Source organism: Panulirus ornatus, chromosome 37 (assembly GCF_036320965.1).
Source record: "Panulirus ornatus isolate Po-2019 chromosome 37, ASM3632096v1, whole genome shotgun sequence".
Taxonomy (NCBI): domain Eukaryota; kingdom Metazoa; phylum Arthropoda; class Malacostraca; order Decapoda; family Palinuridae; genus Panulirus; species Panulirus ornatus.
Window position 1 is genome coordinate 3,897,844 of NC_092260.1, and position 18,649 is coordinate 3,916,492.

The window sequence follows — 18,649 nt, forward strand, 5'->3', positions numbered from 1 at the left end:
GTGGTGGCAGGTGGCAGGTCCACAGGGGTGGCAGGTGGCAGGTCCACAGTGGTGGCAGGTGGCAGGTCCACAGTGGTGGCAGGTGGCAGGTCCACAGTGGTGGCAGGTCCACACGGCTGGATGGTCACTGTGTCACGTGATGTTTGCTCCTGGTGACTCCAACATCAGTAGTTGTAACGTTTGTATCTTTCCTTCCGCCGTTCATCTCTACAACTCTTTCCTCTGTACCTTTATCTTGATGAATATTACAGAGGGTTGTACAGGCGTTGTACAGTGTACATGTATCGTGAGCCGGTGGTTTAGTGGTCGTACAGGTATTGTACAGTGTACATATATCGTGAGCCGGTGGTGTAGTGGTCGTACAGGTATTGTACAGTGTACATATATCGTGAGCTGGTGGTGTAGTGGTCGTGCAGGTATTGTACAGTGTACATATATCGTGAGCCGGTGGTGTAGTGGTCGTACAGGTATTGTACAGTGTACATATATCGTGAGCCGGTGGTGTAGTGGTCGTGCAGGTATTGTACAGTGTACATGTATCGTGAGCCGGTGGTGTAGTGGTCGTACAGGTATTGTACAGTGTACATATATCGTGAGCCGGTGGTGTAGTGGTCGTACAGGTATTGTACAGTGTACATGTATCGTGAGCCGGTGGTGTAGTGGTCGTACAGGTATTGTACAGTGTACATATATCGTGAGCTGGTGGTGTAGTGGTCGTACAGGTATTGTACAGTGTACATATATCGTGAGCCGGTGGTGTAGTGGTCGTACAGGTATTGTACAGTGTACATATATCGTGAGCTGGTGGTGTAGTGGTCGTACAGGTATTGTACAGTGTACATATATCGTGAGCCGGTGGTGTAGTGGTCGTATTGTAATATAGTGTACAGTATAGTAGTACAGTAATGCAGTACAGTAGTACCCACTGCATGTTATTTCTCTACAACTCTTGTAACCTAATTACAACCTCCTCCCCCACAACCCACCTCACCCACCCACCCTTGTTATAACCCACTGACCAGCCCCACCCTGACCAACCCCACCCTGACCAGCCCCACCCTGACCAGCCCCACCCTGACCAACCCCACCCTGACCAGCCCCACCCTGACCAGCCCCACCCTGACCAGCCCCACCCTGACCAGCCCCACCCTGACCAGCCCCACCCTGACCAACCCCACCCTGACCAACCCCACCCTGACCAACCCCACCCTGACCAACCCCACCCTGACCAGCCCCACCCTGACCAACCCCACCCTGACCAACCCCACCCTGACCAACCCCACCCTGACCAACCCCACCCTGACCAACCCCACCCTGACCAACCCCACCCTGACCAGCCCCACCCTGACCAGCCCCACCCTGACCAGCCCCACCCTGACCAGCCCCACCGTGACCAACCCCACCCTGACCAGCCCCACCCTGACCAGCCCCACCCTGACCAACCCCACCCTGACCAGCCCCACCCTGACCAACCCCACCCTGACCAACCCCACCCTGACCAGCCCCACCCTGACCAACCCCACCCTGACCAACGCCACCCTGACCAGCCCCACCCTGACCAACCCCACCCTGACCAACCCCACCCTGACCAGCCCCACCCTGACCAGCCCACCCTGACCAACCCCACCCTGACCAACGCCACCCTGACCAGCCCCACCCTGACCAACCCCACCCTGACCAGCCCCACCCTGACCAGCCCCACCCTGACCAACCCCACCCTGACCAACGCCACCCTGACCAGCCCCACCCTGACCAACCCCACCCTGACCAGCCCCACCCTGACCAGCCCCACCCTGACCAGCCCCACCCTGACCAACCCCACCCTGACCAACCCCACCCTGACCAGCCCCACCCTGACCAGCCCCACCCTGACCAACCCCACCCTGACCAGCCCCACCCTGACCAGCCCACCCTGACCAACCCCACCCTGACCAGCCCCACCCTGACCAGCCCCACCCTGACCAGCCCCACCCTGACCAACCCCACCCTGACCAACCCCACCCTGACCAGCCCCACCCTGACCAGCCCCATCGTGACCAGCCCCACCCTGACCAGCCCCACCCTGACCAACCCCACCCTGACCAGCCCCACCCTGACCAGCCCCATCGTGACCAGCCCCACCCTGACCAGCCCCACCCTGACCAACCCCACCCTGACCAACCCCACCCTGACCAGCCCCACCCTGACCAGCCCCATCGTGACCAACCCCACCCTGACCAGCCCCACCCTGACCAGCCCCACCCTGACCAACCCCACCCTGACCAACCCCACCCTGACCAACCCCACCCTGACCAGCCCCACCCTGACCAACCCCACCCTGACCAACCCCACCCTGACCAACCCCACCCTGACCAGCCCCACCCTGACCAGCCCCACCCTGACCAGCCCCACCCTGACCAACGCCACCCTGACCAGCCCCACCCTGACCAGCCCCACCCTGACCAACGCCACCCTGACCAGCCCCACCCTGACCAGCCCCATCGTGACCAACCCCACCCTGACCAGCCCCACCCTGACCAGCCCCACCCTGACCAACGCCACCCTGACCAGCCCCACCCTGACCAACCCCACCCTGACCAACCCCACCCTGACCAGCCCCACCCTGACCAGCCCCATCGTGACCAGCCCCACCCTGACCAGCCCCACCCTGACCAACCCCACCCTGACCAGCCCCACCCTGACCAGCCCCATCGTGACCAGCCCCACCCTGACCAGCCCCACCCTGACCAGCCCCACCCTGACCAGCCCCACCCTGACCAGCCCCACCCTGACCAACCCCACCCTGACCAACCCCACCCTGACCAGCCCCACCCTGACCAGCCCCATCGTGACCAGCCCCACCCTGACCAGCCCCACCCTGACCAGCCCCACCCTGACCAGCCCACCCTGACCAACCCCACCCTGACCAACCCCACCCTGACCAGCCCCACCCTGACCAGCCCCACCCTGACCAGCCCCACCCTGACCAACCCCACCCTGACCAACCCCACCCTGACCAGCCCCACCCTGACCAGCCCCATCGTGACCAGCCCCACCCTGACCAGCCCCACCCAAACGTAACGTACAGAGAGGAAGGCCATCATGGCGCACTGTAGGACGGTACAGGACGTGCCAGTTCAGCCTGTGTACTACACCAAGTGTAAACCTAACTGTAGCAGCTCCAGACATGTGGGGGGGGGGGGGGGTACGAAGGTGTGGTACTGGGTTACCAGGGTAGCTACAGGTGTGGCACCAGGGTAGCTGCAGGTGTGGCGCCAGCGTAGCTCCAGGTGTGGCACCAGGTTAGCTGCAGGTGTGGCACCAGGGTAGCTGCAGGTGTGGCACCAGCGTAGCTACAGGTGTGGCATCAGGTTAGTTACAGGTGTGGCACCAGTGTAGCTACAGGTGTGGCACCAGCGTAGCTCCAGGTGTGGCGCCAGCGTAGCTCCAGGTGTGGCACCAGGTTAGCTGCAGGTGTGGCACCAGGGTAGCTGCAGGTGTGGCACCAGCGTAGCTACAGGTGTGGCATCAGGTTAGTTACAGGTGTGGCACCAGTGTAGCTACAGGTGTGGCACCAGCGTAGCTCCAGGTGTGGCGCCAGCGTAGCTCCAGGTGTGGCACCAGGTTAGCTGCAGGTGTGGCACCAGGGTAGCTGCAGGTGTGGCACCAGCGTAGCTACAGGTGTGGCATCAGGTTAGTTACAGGTGTGGCACCAGTGTAGCTACAGGTGTGGCACCAGGGTAGCTACAGGTGTGGCACTAGCGTAGCTACAGGTGTGGCACCAGCGTAGCTACAGGTGTGGCACCAGCGTAGCTCCAGGTGTGGCGCCAGCGTAGCTCCAGGTGTGGCACCAGGTTAGCTGCAGGTGTGGCACCAGGGTAGCTGCAGGTGTGGCACCAGCGTAGCTACAGGTGTGGCACCAGGGTAGCTACAGGTGTGGCACCAGGGTAGCTGCAGGTGTGGCACCAGCGTAGCTACAGGTGTGGCACTAGGGTAGCTGCAGGTGTGGCACCAGCGTAGCTACAGGTGTGGCATCAGGTTGGTTACAGGTGTGGCAGCAGCGTAGCTACAGGTGTGGCACCAGCGTAGCTACAGGTGTGGCACCAGGGTATCTGCAGATGTGGCACCAGCCTAGCTACAGGTGTGGCACCAGCATAGCTACAGGTGTGGCACCATGGTAGCTGCAGGTGTGGCACCAGCGTAGCTACAAGTTTGGCAGGGGTGTGGTGAAGGAGTGTGGTAGGGATATAGGGAGTGTAGCTGGGGTGTGGTGAGGGAGTGTAGCAGGGGTGTGGTGAGGGAGTGTGGTAGGGTGTGGTGAGGGAGTGTAGCAGGGGTGTGGTGAGGGAGTGTGGTAGGGGTGTGGTGAGGGAGTGTGGTAGGGGTGTGGTGAGGGAGTGTAGCAGGGGTGTGGTGAGGTAGTGTAGCAGGGGTGAGGTGAGGGAGTGTAGCAGGGGTGTGGTGAGGGAGTGTAGCAGGGGTGTAGTGAGGGAGTGTAGCAGGGGTGTGGTGAGGTAGTGTAGCAGGGGTGTGGTGAGGTAGTGTAGCAGGGGTGTGGTGAGGTAGTGTAGCAGGGGTGTGGTGAGGGAGTGTAGCAGGGGTGTGGTGAGGGAGTGTAGCAGGGGTGTGGTGAGGTAGTGTAGCAGGGGTGTGGTGAGGTAGTGTAGCAGGGGTGTGGTGAGGTAGTGTAGCAGGGGTGTGGTGAGGGAGTGTAGCAGGGGTGTGGTGAGGGAGTGTAGCAGGGGTGTGGTGAGGGAGTGTAGCAGGGGTGTGGTGAGGGAGTGTAGCAGGGGTGTGGTGAGGGAGTGTAGCAGGGGTGTGGTGAGGGAGTGTAGCAGGGGTGTGGTGAGGGAGTGTAGCAGGGGTGTGGTGAGGGAGTGTAGCAGGGGTGTGGTGAGGGAGTGTAGCAGGGGTGTGGTGAGGGAGTGTAGCAGGGGTGTGGTGAGGGAGTGTAGCAGGGGTGTGGTGAGGGAGTGTGCTAGGGGTGTGGTGAGGGAGTGTAGCAGGGGTGTGGTGAGGGAGTGTAGCAGGGGTGTGGTGAGGGAGTGTAGCAGGGGTGTGGTGAGGGAGTGTAGCAGGGGTGTGGTGAGGGAGTGTAGCAGGGGGTGTGGTGAGGGAGTGTAGCAGGGGTGTGGTGAGGGAGTGTAGCAGGGGTGTGGTGAGGGAGTGTAGCAGGGGTGTGGTGAGGGAGTGTAGCAGGGGTGTGGTGAGGGAGTGTAGCAGGGGTGTGGTGAGGGAGTGTAGCAGGGGTGTGGTGAGGGAGTGTAGCAGGGGTGTGGTGAGGGAGTGTAGCAGGGGTGTGGTGAGGGAGTGTAGCAGGGGTGTGGTAGGGAGTGTAAGCAGGGTTGGGTGAGGGAGTGTAGCTAGGGGGAGTGAGGAGTGTAGCAGGGGGTGTGATGAGGGAGTGTAGCAGAGGTGTGGTGAGGGAGTGTAGCAGGGGTGTGGTGAGGGTAGTGTAGCAGGGGTGTGGTGAGGAAGTGTAGCAGAGGTGTGGTGAGGGAGTGTAGCAAGGGGTTGTGGTGAGGGAGTGTAGCTGGGGTGTGGTGAGGAAGTGTAGCAGGGTGTGTAGGGGAGTGTAGCAGGGGTGTGGTGAGGGAGTGTAGCAGGGGTGTGGTGAGGGAGTGTGGCTAGGGCTTGTGAGGGAAGTGTAGCAGGGGTTTTATGTGAGGGAGTGTAGCAGGTGGGTGAGGAGTTAGTCAGGGGTGTGGTGAGGAGTGTAGCAGGAGTGTAGGTGAGGAGTGTAGCAGGGGTGTGGTGAGGGAGTGTAGCAGGGGTGTTTTGAGGGTTTGTGTGAGTGTAGCAGGATTGTGGTGAGGGGAGTGTAGCAGGGGTGTGGTGAGGGAGTTGTAGAGGGTGTGGTGAGGGAGTGTAGCAGGGTTGTGGTGAGGGAGTGTAGCAGGGGTGTGGTGAGGTGTGTGGCAGGGGTGTGGTGAGGGAGTGTAGCGTGGTGTGGTGAGAGCTGTGGTAGGAGGTGTGATGGTGAGGAGTGTAGAGGGGTGTGGTGAGTATTGTAGCAGGGGTGTGGTGAGGGAGTGTAGCAGGGGTGTGGTGAGGTAGTGTAGCAGGGGTGTGGTGAGGGAGTGTAGAGGGGTGTGGTGAGGTAGTGTAGCAGGGTGTGGTGAGGGAGTGTAGCAGGGGTGTGGTGAGGGAGTGTAGCAGGGGTGTGGTGAGGGAGTGTAGCAGGGGGTGTGGTGAGGGAGTGTAGCAGGGGTGTGGTGAGGGAGTGTGGCAGGGGTGTGGTGAGGGAGTGTAGCAGGGGTGTGGTGAGGGAGTGTGGTCAGGGGTGTGGTGAGGGAGTGTGCAGGGTGTGGTGAGGGAGTGTAGCAGGGGTGTGGTGAGGGAGTGTAGCAGGGGTGTGGTGAGGGAGTGGTAGCAGGGGTGTGGTGAGGTAGTGTAGGCAGGGGTGTGGTGAGGGAGTGTAGCAGGGGTGTGGTGAGGGAGTGTAGCAGGGGTGTGGTGAGGGAGTGTAGCAGGGGTGTGGTGAGGGAGTGTAGCAGGGGTGTGGTGAGGTAGTGTAGCAGGGGTGTGGTGAGGGAGTGTGGTAGGGGTGTGGTGAGGAAGTGTAGCAGGGGTGTGGTGAGGGAGTGTAGCAGGGGTGTGGTGAGGGAGTGTAGCAGGGGTGTGGTGAGGGAGTGTGGTAGGGATATAGGGAGTGTAGCAGGGGTGTGGTGAGGGAGTGTAGCAGGGGTGTGGTGAGGGAGTGTAGCAGGGGTGTGGTGAGGGAGTGTAGCAGGGGTGTGGTGAGGGAGTGTAGCAGTGGTGTGGTGAGGGAGTGTAGCAGGGGTGTGGTGAGGGAGTGTAGCAGGGGTGTGGTGAGGGAGTGTAGCAGGGGTGTGGTGAGGTAGTGTAGCAGGGGTGTGGTCAGGGAGTGTAGCAGGGGTGTGGTGAGGGAGTGTAGCAAGGGTGTGGTGAGGGAGTGTAGCAGGGGTGTGGTGAGGGAGTGTGGCAGGGGTGTGGTGAGGGAGTGTGGTAGGGGTGTGGTGAGGGAGTGTAGCAGGGGTGTGGTGAGGGAGTGTGGTAGGGGTGTGGTGAGGGAGTGTAGCAGGGGTGTGGTGAGGGAGTGTAGCAGGGGTTTGGTGAGGGAGTGTAGCAGGGGTGTGGTGAGGTAGTGTAGCAGGGGTGTGGTGAGGGAGTGTAGCAGGGGTTTGATGAGGTAGTGTAGCAGGGGTGTGGTGAGGTAGTGTAGCAGGGGTGTGGTGAGAGAGTGTAGCAGGGGTGTGGTGAGGGAGTGTAGCAGGGGTGTGGTGAGGGAGTGTAGCAGGGGTGTGGTGAGGGAGTGTAGCAGGGGTGTGGTGAGGGAGTGTAGCAGGGGTGTGGTGAGGGAGTGTAGCAGGGGTGTGGTGAGGGAGTGTGCTAGGGGTGTGGTGAGGGAGTGTAGCAGGGGTGTGGTGAGGGAGTGTAGCAGGGGTGTGGTGAGGGAGTGTAGCAGGGGTGTGGTGAGGGAGTGTGGTAGGGATGTAGGGAGTGTGGTTGTGGCAGACAATATGGCTGGGTCAGGCCCATGTGTTGGTAATTGTGGAACTGGGCCAGCCAAGTGTGGCTGGTGTGGCCATCCGGTGTATTGTGAGGAGGTTGTCAGGGCAGGAACCTACCCACTACCTCCGCCTCACAGTCAGGCCTACACTTCATCCTCCTCATCATCTCTCCAAGATGTATGAGAACACCTCACACAGGCTGGGTTATGAGGGACCCTACCACTACAGGTCTGCTGCCACTGCCCACCATCATGTATCATCCTGGTCCAGGATACATAGGGCGACACATGTATCATCCTGCCCCCGATCCTTTCCCTCACCCCCGCACCACCTGCCTGGAGGGAGACTGGTACTTACCACTTGCCTGGAGGGAGACTGGTACTTACCACCTGCCTGGAGGGAGACTGGTACTTACCACCTGCCTGGAGGGAGACTGGTACTTACCACTTGCCTGGAGGGAGACTGGTACTTACCACCTGCCTGGAGGGAGACTGGTACTTCCACCTGCCTGGAGGGAGACTGGTACTTACCACCTGCCTGGAGGGAGACTGGTACTTCCACCTGCCTGGAGGGAGACTGGTACTTACCACCTGCCTGGAGGGATACTGATACTTACCACCTGCCTGGAGGGAGACTGGTACTTCCACCTGCCTGGAGGGAGACTGGTACTTACCACCTGCCTGGAGGGAGACTGGTACTTACCACCTGCCTGGAGGGAGACTGATACTTACCACCTGCCTGGAGGGAGACTGATACTTACCACCTGCCTGGAGGGAGACTGGTACTTACCACCTGCCTGGAGGGAGACTGGTACTTCCACCTGCCTGGAGGGAGACTGGTACTTACCACCTGCCTGGAGGGAGACTGATACTTACCACCTGCCTGGAGGGAGACTGGTACTTCCACCTGCCTGGAGGGAGACTGGTACTTACCACCTGCCTGGAGGGAGACTGGTACTTACCACCTGCCTGGAGGGAGACTGGTACTTACCACCTGCCTGGAGGGAGACTGGTACTTACCACCTGCCTGGAGGGAGACTGGTACTTACCACCTGCCTGGAGGGAGACTGGTACTTACCACCTGCCTGGAGGGAGACTGGTACTTACCACCTGCCTGGAGGGAGACTGATACTTACCACCTGCCTGGAGGGAGACTGGTACTTACCACCTGCCTGGAGGGAGACTGTACATACCACCTGCCTGGAGGGAGACTGGTACTTACCACCTGCCTGGAGGGAGACTGGTACTTACCACCTGCCTGGAGGGAGACTGGTACTTACCACCTGCCTGGAGGGAGACTGGTACTTACCACCTGCCTGGAGGGAGACTGGTACTTACCACCTGCCTGGAGGGAGACTGGTACTTACCACCTGCCTGGAGGGAGACTGGTACTTACCACCTGCCTGGAGGGAGACTGGTACTTACCACCTGCCTGGAGGGAGACTGGTACTTACCACCTGCCTGGAGGGAGACTGGTACTTACCACCTGCCTGGAGGGAGACTGGTACTTACCACCTGCCTGGAGGGAGACTGGTACTTACCACCTGCCTGGAGGGAGACTGGTACTTACCACCTGCCTGGAGGGAGACTGGTACTTACCACCTGCCTGGAGGGAGACTGATACTTACCACTTGCCTGGAGGGAGACTGGTACTTACCACCTGCCTGGAGGGAGACTGGTACTTACCACCTGCCTGGAGGGAGACTGGTACTTACCACCTGCCTGGAGGGAGACTGGTACTTACCACCTGCCTGGAGGGAGACTGGTACTTACCACCTGCCTGGAGGGAGACTGGTACTTACCACCTGCCTGGAGGGAGACTGGTACTTACCACCTGCCTGGAGGGAGACTGGTACTTACCACCTGCCTGGAGGGAGACTGATACTTACCACTTGCCTGGAGGGAGACTGGTACTTACCACCTGCCTGGAGGGAGACTGGTACTTACCACCTGCCTGGAGGGAGACTGGTACTTACCACCTGCCTGAGGAGACTGACTTACACCTGCTGAGGGAGACTGGTACTCACTCTAACTTACTTTCACTGCCTGGAGGAATGTACTTACCACCTGCTACTGGTATGCGGAGGAACTGGTACTTACCACCTCCTGGGGACTGGTACTTACCACTGCCTGGAGGGAGACTGTACTTACCACTGCCTGAGGAGACTGTATTACACCTGCGAGAGATGTACTACACCTGCCTGGAGAGAGTACTAACTGGGTACTGTACTACCACCTGCCTGAGGGAGACTGTACTTACCACCTGCTGAGGGAGACTGATACTTACACTTATGAGGAGACTATTACACCTTAAGTACTTCCATGCCTGGAATTATTACACCTGCTAAACATGATACTTAAATCTAAATGTACTTATCACTGTAGAATGTATTACACTGCTGGAGTGGATGATGGTAGTTACTGCTGTGAGGTGAGTACTGTAACTTACCATATGCCATGGTAGTGGTACACAGCAACTGTACTATTGCTTGGTGCAGTACTGTGTTTAAAGGTGACCCGAGGATATGACTTCGAGATACTTACATTGCTGGGGAGAGTGTAACTTATCACACTCCCTGGAGGTTAGCACTGTATTACCCTTGCCTGTGAGACTAAAGATATTTACCTTGCTGTGTGTTACATTACACCTGCCTAGGGAGCACTGGGACTTACACCTGCATGGACGAACCAACATTTAGACTTACCCTGTGTCTGAATAACGATATTACCTTTTCTGTCTAATACACACTTTAACCTTGGTACTATACCCCCAGCCTGAGGAGTCTTGTATACCTTAACCTGCTTGTCATACTTAAACACATTAACCTGCCTGGTAGGAACTATACTACACATTAACCTGTAGTGATACTTAACACACTTAACCTGGAGTAGTCATAATTAACACACATTTAACCTTATGTATGTCATAATTAACACACATTTAACCTTATGTATGTCATAATTAACACACATTTAACCTAGCGTGTGTCATAACTAACACACATTTAACCTTACGTGTGTCATAACTAACACACTGTTGTGTCATGTTGTTGTGAGGGTAAAGATAACATCAGTTATAAACGTGAGCTGCAAAGATTAACCTAACTCTCTTATCTTCCACAGGTAAGCTGCCGGACCCCCCCCCCCCCTCAACCAACCAGGTAACCCCCACTGCACGTATGTTACTAGTGAGTTATTACACACACACACACACACACACACACACACACACACACCTAGTGGAGGCACAAAGTTACTCCCTCATGTGTGTGTGTGTGTGTGTGTGTGTGTGTGTGTGTGTGTGTTGTCCGATATTTTAGTTATTATGAAGAAGAAAAGATGGACCAGGGAAGGAACAGTGTGTAACGGACGCCAAGGATGTAGACCAGTCTACATCATTAATGATGGTCTACTGACTTACTGAAGTGAAGGTGTACTGACTTACTGAAGTGAAGGTGTACTGACTTACTGAAGTATTGATGATGAAGGTGTACTGACTTACTGAAGTATTGATGATGAAGGTGTACTGACTTACTGAAGTATTGATGATGAAGGTGTACTGACTTACTGAAGTATTGATGATGAAGGTGTACTGACTTACTGAAGTATTGATGATGGTGTACTGACTTACTGAAGTATTGATGATGAAGGTGTACTGACTTACTGAAGTATTGATGATGAAGGTGTACTGACTTACTGAAGTATTGATGATGAAGGTGTACTGACTTACTGAAGTATTGATGATGGTGTACTGACTTACTGAAGTATTGATGATGAAGGTGTACTGACTTACTGAAGTATTGATGATGAAGGTGTACTGACTTACTGAAGTATTGATGATGAAGCTGTACTGACTTACTGAAGTATTGATGATGAAGGTGTACTGACTTACTGAAGTATTGATGATGAAGGTGTACTGACTTACTGAAGTATTAATGAAGGTGTACTGAATTACTGAAGTATTGATGAAGGTGTTCTGACTTACTGAAGTATTGATGAAGGTGTAGTGACTTACTGAAGTATTGATGAAGGTGTACTGACTTACTGAAGTATTGATGATGAAGGTGTACTGACTTACTGAAGTATTGATGAAGGTGTACTGACTTACTGAAGTATTGATGAAGGTGTACTGACTTACTGAAGTATTGATGAAGGTGTACTGACTTACTGAAGTATTGATGATGAAGGTGTACTGACTTACTGAAGTATTGATGAAGGTGTACTGACTTACTGAAGTATTGATGAAGGTGTACTGACTTACTGAGGTATTGATGATGAAGGTGTACTGACTTACTGAAGTATTGATGATGAAGGTGTACTGACTTACTGAAGTATTGATGATGAAGGTGTACTGACTTACTGAAGTATTGATGATGAAGGTGTACTGACTTACTGAAGTATTGATGATGAAGGTGTACTGACTTACTGAAGTATTGATGAAGGTGTACTGACTTACTGAAGTATTGATGAAGGTGTACTGACTTACTGAAGCATTGATGAAGGTGTACTGACTTACTGAAGTATTGATGAAGAAGGTGTACTGACTTACTGAAGTATTGATGATGAAGGTGTACTGACTTACTGAAGTATTGATGATGAAAGTGTACTGACTTACTGAAGTATTGATGATGAAGGTGTACTGACTTACTGAAGTATTGATGAAGGTGTACTGACTTACTGAAGTATTGATGAAGGTGTACTGACTTACTGAAGTATTGATGAAGGTGTACTGACTTACTGAAGTATTGATGAAGGTGTACTGACTTACTGAGGTATTGATGATGAAGGTGTACTGACTTACTGAAGTATTGATGATGAAGGTGTACTGACTTACTGAAGTATTGATGATGAAGGTGTACTGACTTACTGAAGTATTGATGATGAAGGTGTACTGACTTACTGAAGTATTGATGAAGGTGTACTGACTTACTGAAGTATTGATGAAGGTGTACTGACTTACTGAAGTATTGATGATGAAGGTGTACTGACTTACTGAAGTATTGATGAAGGTGTACTGACTTACTGAAGTATTGTTGAAGGTGTACTGACTTACTGAAGTATTGATGAAGGTGTACTGACTTACTGAAGTACTGATGATGAAAGTGTACTGACTTACTGAAGTATTGATGATGAAGGTGTACTGACTTACTGAAGTATTGATGATGAAGGTGTACTGACTTACTGAAGTATTGATGAAGGTGTACTAACTTACTGAAGCATTGATGATGAAGGTGTACTGACTTACTGAAGTATTGATGAAGGTGTACTGACTTACTGAAGTATTGATGATGAAGGTGTACTGACTTACTGAAGTATTGATGAAGGTGTACTGACTTACTGAAGTATTGATGATGAAGGTGTACTGACTTACTGAAGTATTGATGAAGGTGTACTGACTTACTGAAGTATTGATGAAGGTGTACTGACTTACTGAAGCATTGATGAAGGTGTACTGACTTACTGAAGTATTGATGAAGAAGGTGTACTGACTTACTGAAGTATTGATGATGAAGGTGTACTGACTTACTGAAGTATTGATGATGAAAGTGTACTGACTTACTGAAGTATTGATGATGAAGGTGTACTGACTTACTGAAGTATTGATGAAGGTGTACTGACTTACTGAAGTATTGATGAAGGTGTACTGACTTACTGAAGTATTGATGAAGGTGTACTGACTTACTGAAGTATTGATGAAGGTATACTGACTTATTGAAGTATTGATGAAGGTGTACTGACTTACTGAAGTGAAGATGTACTGACTTACTGAAGTATTGATGAAGGTGTACTGACTTACTGAAGTGAAGATGTACTGACTTACTGAAGTATTGATGATGGTGTACTGACTTACTGAAGTGAAGGTGTACTGACTTACTGAAGTATTGATGATGGTCTACTGACTTACTGAAGTGAAGATGTACTGACTTACTGAAGTATTGATGAAGGTGTACTGACTTACTGAAGTGAAGATGTACTGACTTACTGAAGTATTGATGAAGGTGTACTGACTTACTGAAGTGAAGATGTACTGACTTACTGAAGTATTGATGATGGTGTACTGACTTACTGAAGTGAAGATGTACTGACTTACTGAAGTATTGATGATGGTGTACTGACTTACTGAAGTGAAGATGTACTGACTTACTGAAGTATTGATGATGGTATATTCCTTCTTGTTCTTTCTGAAACTGTTATTGTCATCAGTGTATCTTAATAACAATGAACAATGTGAACAAAAACAGAAATATGCAACAGTTGTGATAAATATCAATAATGTAAATAGGGAAGTGAACTGGGTTCCCACAACCACACAGCCTAGTTTCCCACAACCACACAGCCTAGGTTCCCACAACCACACAGCCTAGGTTCCCACAACCACACAGCCTGGCCTGAGTCATCATAGTTTTTATCAAGGATAATGATAACGTTACTCACTATGACGTAGTACTGTGTAGTGGAGGTGGCCAGCACCCGCCAGGAGAGGTGGCCAGCACCCGCCAGGAGAGGTGGCCAGCACCCACCACTGTCAACATGACAGGAGAGGTGGCCAGCACCCACCACTGTCAACATGACAGGAGAGGTGGCCAGCACCCACCACTGTCAACATGACAGGAGAGGTGGCCAGCACCCACCACTGTCAACATGACAGGAGAGGTGGCCAGCACCCACCACTGTCAACATGACAGGAGAGGTGGCCAGCGCCCGTCTCCAGGAGGGACTACAGTAATTTCCTCATGTTTATGGATGACCAGCTGGAGGCTGGGACCGCTACTGACGTCATCAGACGTGCTAGGACTGAGGCTCTTACGTGCAGAGGACATGACCCTGATGTTGCCACTACCCTTGATGTAGTGGTGAGTGAGGCTCTTACATCCAGGGGACATGGCCCTGATGTTGCCACTACCCTTGATGTAGTGGTGAGTGAGGCTCTTACATCCAGGAGACATGACCCTGGTGTTGCCACTACCCTTGATGTAGTGGTGAGTGAGGCTCTTACATCCAGGAGACATGACCCTGGTGTTGCCACTACCCTTGATGTAGTGGTGAGTGAGGCTCTTACATCCAGGAGACATGACCCTGGTGTTGCCACTACCCTTGATGTAGTGGTGAGTGAGGCTCTTACATCCAGGAGACATGACCCTGGTGTTGCCACTACCCTTGATGTAGTGGTGAGTGAGGCTCTTACATCCAGGAGACATGACCCTGGTGTTGCCACTACCTTGATGTAGTGGTGAGTGAGGCTCTTACATCCAGGAGACATGACCCTGGTGTTGCCACTACCCTTGATGTAGTGGTGAGTGAGGCTCTTACATCCAGGAGACATGACCCTGGTGTTGCCACTATCCTTGATGTAGTGGTGAGTGAGGCTCTTACATCCAGGAGACATGACCCTGGTGTTGCCACTACCCTTGATGTAGTGGTGAGTGAGGCTCTTACATCCAGGGGACATGACCCTGGTGTTGCCACTACCCTTGATGTAGTGGTGAGTGAGGCTCTTACATCCAGGAGACATGACCCTGATGTTGCCACTACCCTTGATGTAGTGGTGAGTGAGGCTCTTACATCCAGGAGACATGACCCTGATGTTGCCACTACCCTTGATGTAGTGGTGAGTGAGGCTCTTACATCCAGGAGACGTGACCCTGATGTTGCCACTACCCTTGATGTAGTGGTGAGTGAGGCTCTTACATCCAGGAGACGTGACCCTGATGTTGCCACTACCCTTGATGTAGTGGTGAGTGAGGCTCATACGTGCAGAGGACATGACCCTGATGTTGCCACTACCCTTGATGTAGTGGTGAGTGAGGCTCATACGTGCAGAGGACATGACCCTGATGTTGCCACTACCCTTGATGTAGTGGTGAGTGAGGCTCTTACATCCAGGAGACATGACCCTGATGTTGCCACTACCCTTGATGTAGTGGTGAGTGAGGCTCTTACATCCAGGAGACATGACCCTGATGTTGCCACTACCCTTGATGTAGTGGTGAGTGAGGCTCTTACATCCAGGGGACATGACCCTGATGTTGCCACTCCCCTTGATGTAGTGGTGAGAGAGGCTCTTACATCCAGGGGACATGACCCTGATGTTGCCACTACCCTTGATGTAGTGGTGAGTGAGGCTCTTACATCCAGGGAACATGACCCTGGTGTTGCCACTACCCTTGATGTAGTGGTGAGTGAGGCTCACACATCCAGGAGACATGACCCTGATGTTGCCACTACCCTTGATGTAGTGGTGAGTGAGGCTCTTATATCCAGGAGACATGACCCTGATGTTGCCACTACCCTTGATGTAGTAGTGAGGGAGGCTCTTACATCCAGGGGACATGACCCTGATGTTGCCACTACCCTTGATGTAGTGGTGAGTGAGGGAGTGACATCACATGTCTTTGGCGAGAATATTTGCGTATACCATAAGGAGGAGGGGAAGGGGGGGGGTAGTGTTGCTGTACATGTACACTACAGAGGGGAGGGAGTAGTGTTGCTGTACAGTACTACAGGAGGGGGAGGGAGTATGTTGCTGACATGTACACTAAAGAGGGGGATGGGAGTAGTGTTGCTGTACATGTACACTACATGAGGGGGAGGGAGTAGTGGTTGCTGTACATGTACACTACGAGAGGGGGAGGGAGTAGTTGTTGCTGTACTTGTACACTACAGAGGGGGGAGGGAGTAGTGTTGCTGTACATGTACACTACAGAGGGGGAGGGAGTAATGTTGCTGTACATGTACACTACAGAGGGGGAGGGAGTAGTGTTGGCTTGTACATGTACACTACAGAGGGGAGGGGTAGGGTTCTAGAGGGGGAGGGAGTAGTGTGGCTGTAGCATGTACACTACAGAGGGGGAGGGAGTAGATGTTGCTGTACATGTACACTACAGAGGGGGAGGGAGTAATGTTGCTGTACATGTACACTACAGAGGGGGAGGGAGTAATGTTGCTGTACATGTACACTACAGAGGGGAGGGAGTAATGTTGCTGTACATGTACACTACAGAGGGGGAGGGAGTAATGTTGCTGTACATGTACACTACAGAGGGGGAGGGAGTAATGTTGCTGTACATGTACACTACAGAGGGGAGGGAGTAGTGTTGCTGTACATGTACACTACAGAGGGGGAGGGAGTAGTGTTGCTGTACATGTACACTACAGAGGGGAGGGAGTAGTGTTGCTGTACATGTACACTACAGAGGGGAGGGAGTAATGTTGCTGTGCATGTACACTACAGAGGGGAGGGAGTAGTGTTGCTGTACATGTACACTACAGAGGGGGAGGGAGTAGTGTTGCTGTACATGTACACTACAGAGGGAGGGAGTAATGTTGCTGTACATGTACACTACAGAGGGGGACTAAGTAATGTTGCTGTACATGTACACTACAGAGGGGGACTAAGTAATGTTGCTGTACATTACAGCTGTGGTTGTGGCACCATACTTGGCCACTTGGCCACTATCCTCCTCTTCCCACAGTTGTCAGTAACACTTCACCTTAACCTTTGGCCACCAGGCCAACCTTGGCCACCAGGCCAACCTTGGCCACCAGGCCAACCTTGGCCACATCCAACCTTCAACAGTAACAACTTGGCTCGAATTGCCAGTTTACATCACCTTCCCCCCCCCCCCCCTCAACACTGCCAGTGTACACCTGCATGACGGTACACTGTATCGAGGGTGAAGGTTACAGTCCGCTGTAACGGGTGGGGGGTAGTAGCGGGTGGAGGGGTAGTGGTACGGTAGAGGTTATGTGAGGCAGGGTTAGTGGCGGGGAAGCAGATAATAAGACGTACCCTCTCCTGGGTCCAGACTGACACAGGGAATTGATATGTTATTGTGGACCCACCATGACCCATGCCTCCAGTGGACCCACCATGACCCATGCCTCCAGTGGACCCACCATGACCCATGCCTCCAGTGGACCCACCATGACCCATGCCTCCAGTGGACCCACCATGACCCATGCCTCCAGTGGACCCACCATGACCCATGCCATGCCTCCAGTGGACCCACCATGACCCATGCCTCCAGTGGACCCACCATGACCCATGCCTCCAGTGGACCCACCATGACCCATGCCTCCAGTGGACCCACCATGACCCATGCCTCCAGTGGACCCACCATGACCCATGCCTCCAGTGGACCCACCATGACCATGCCTCCAGTGACCCACCATGACCCATGCCTCCAGTGGACCCACCATGACCCATGCCTCCAGTGGACCCACCATGACCCATGCCTCCAGTGGACCCACCATGACCCATGCCTCCAGTGGACCCACCATGACCCATGCCTCCAGTGGACCCACCATGACCCATGCCTCCAGTGGACCCACCATGACCCATGCCTCCAGTGGACCCACCATGACCCATGCCTCCAGTGGACCCACCATGACCCATGCCTCCAGTGGACCCACCATGACCCATGCCTCCAGTGGACCCACCATGACCCATGCCTCCAGTGGACCCACCATGACCCATGCCTCCAGTGGACCCACCATGACCCATGCCTCCAGTGGACCCACCATGACCCATGCCTCCATTGGACCCACCATGACCCATGCCTCCAGTGGACCCACCATGACCCATGCCTCCAGTGGACCCACCATGACCCATGCCTCCAGTGGACCCACCATGACCCATGCCTCCAGTGGACCCACCGTGACCCATGCCTCCAGTGGACCCACCATGACCCCGGGTTGGCAGGTGTAGGAGTCAGGAGGGAGAGGGAAGACGACAGGTGGTGGAGGCAGCAGTGGTGGGTCAGGGTTGGGTATAGCCAAAACTTAAGGCAAATAGAGGCCCACCAGCGGTGGGCTGGGTGGGTGGTCGAGGACCACCATCCCTCCTGACCCCATGACTGATGAGGTCAGGGTAGTACCAGGCTGGACTGTAGATGGTCAGGCAGTAGATGGTCAGTCAGTAGATAGTCAGTCAGTAGATGGTCAGTCAGTAGATGGTCAGGCAGTAGATGGTCAGTCAGTAGATGGTCAGGCAGTAGGTGGTCAGGCAGTAGATGGTCAGTCAGTAGATGGTCAGGCAGTAGATGGTCAGGCAGTAGATGGTCAGTCAGTAGATGGTCAGTCAGTAGATGGTCAGGCAGCAGACGGTCAGTCAGTAGATGGTCAGTCAGTAGATGGTCAGGCAGTAGATGGTCAGTCAGTAGATGGTCAGTCAGTAGATGGTCAGTCAGTAGATAG

General features: G+C 54.0%; 1 protein-coding gene and 1 pseudogene across 24 annotated transcripts in view; both read left to right on the plus strand.

Moving 5' to 3' along the window:
* The window catches only part of Ndae1 (Na[+]-driven anion exchanger 1), a 680,061-nt gene that overhangs the window by 36,244 nt on the left and 625,168 nt on the right, over window positions 1-18,649 (plus strand). The window lies entirely within an intron of this gene.
* LOC139760447 (uncharacterized) lies at window positions 3,082-4,160 on the plus strand (annotated as a pseudogene).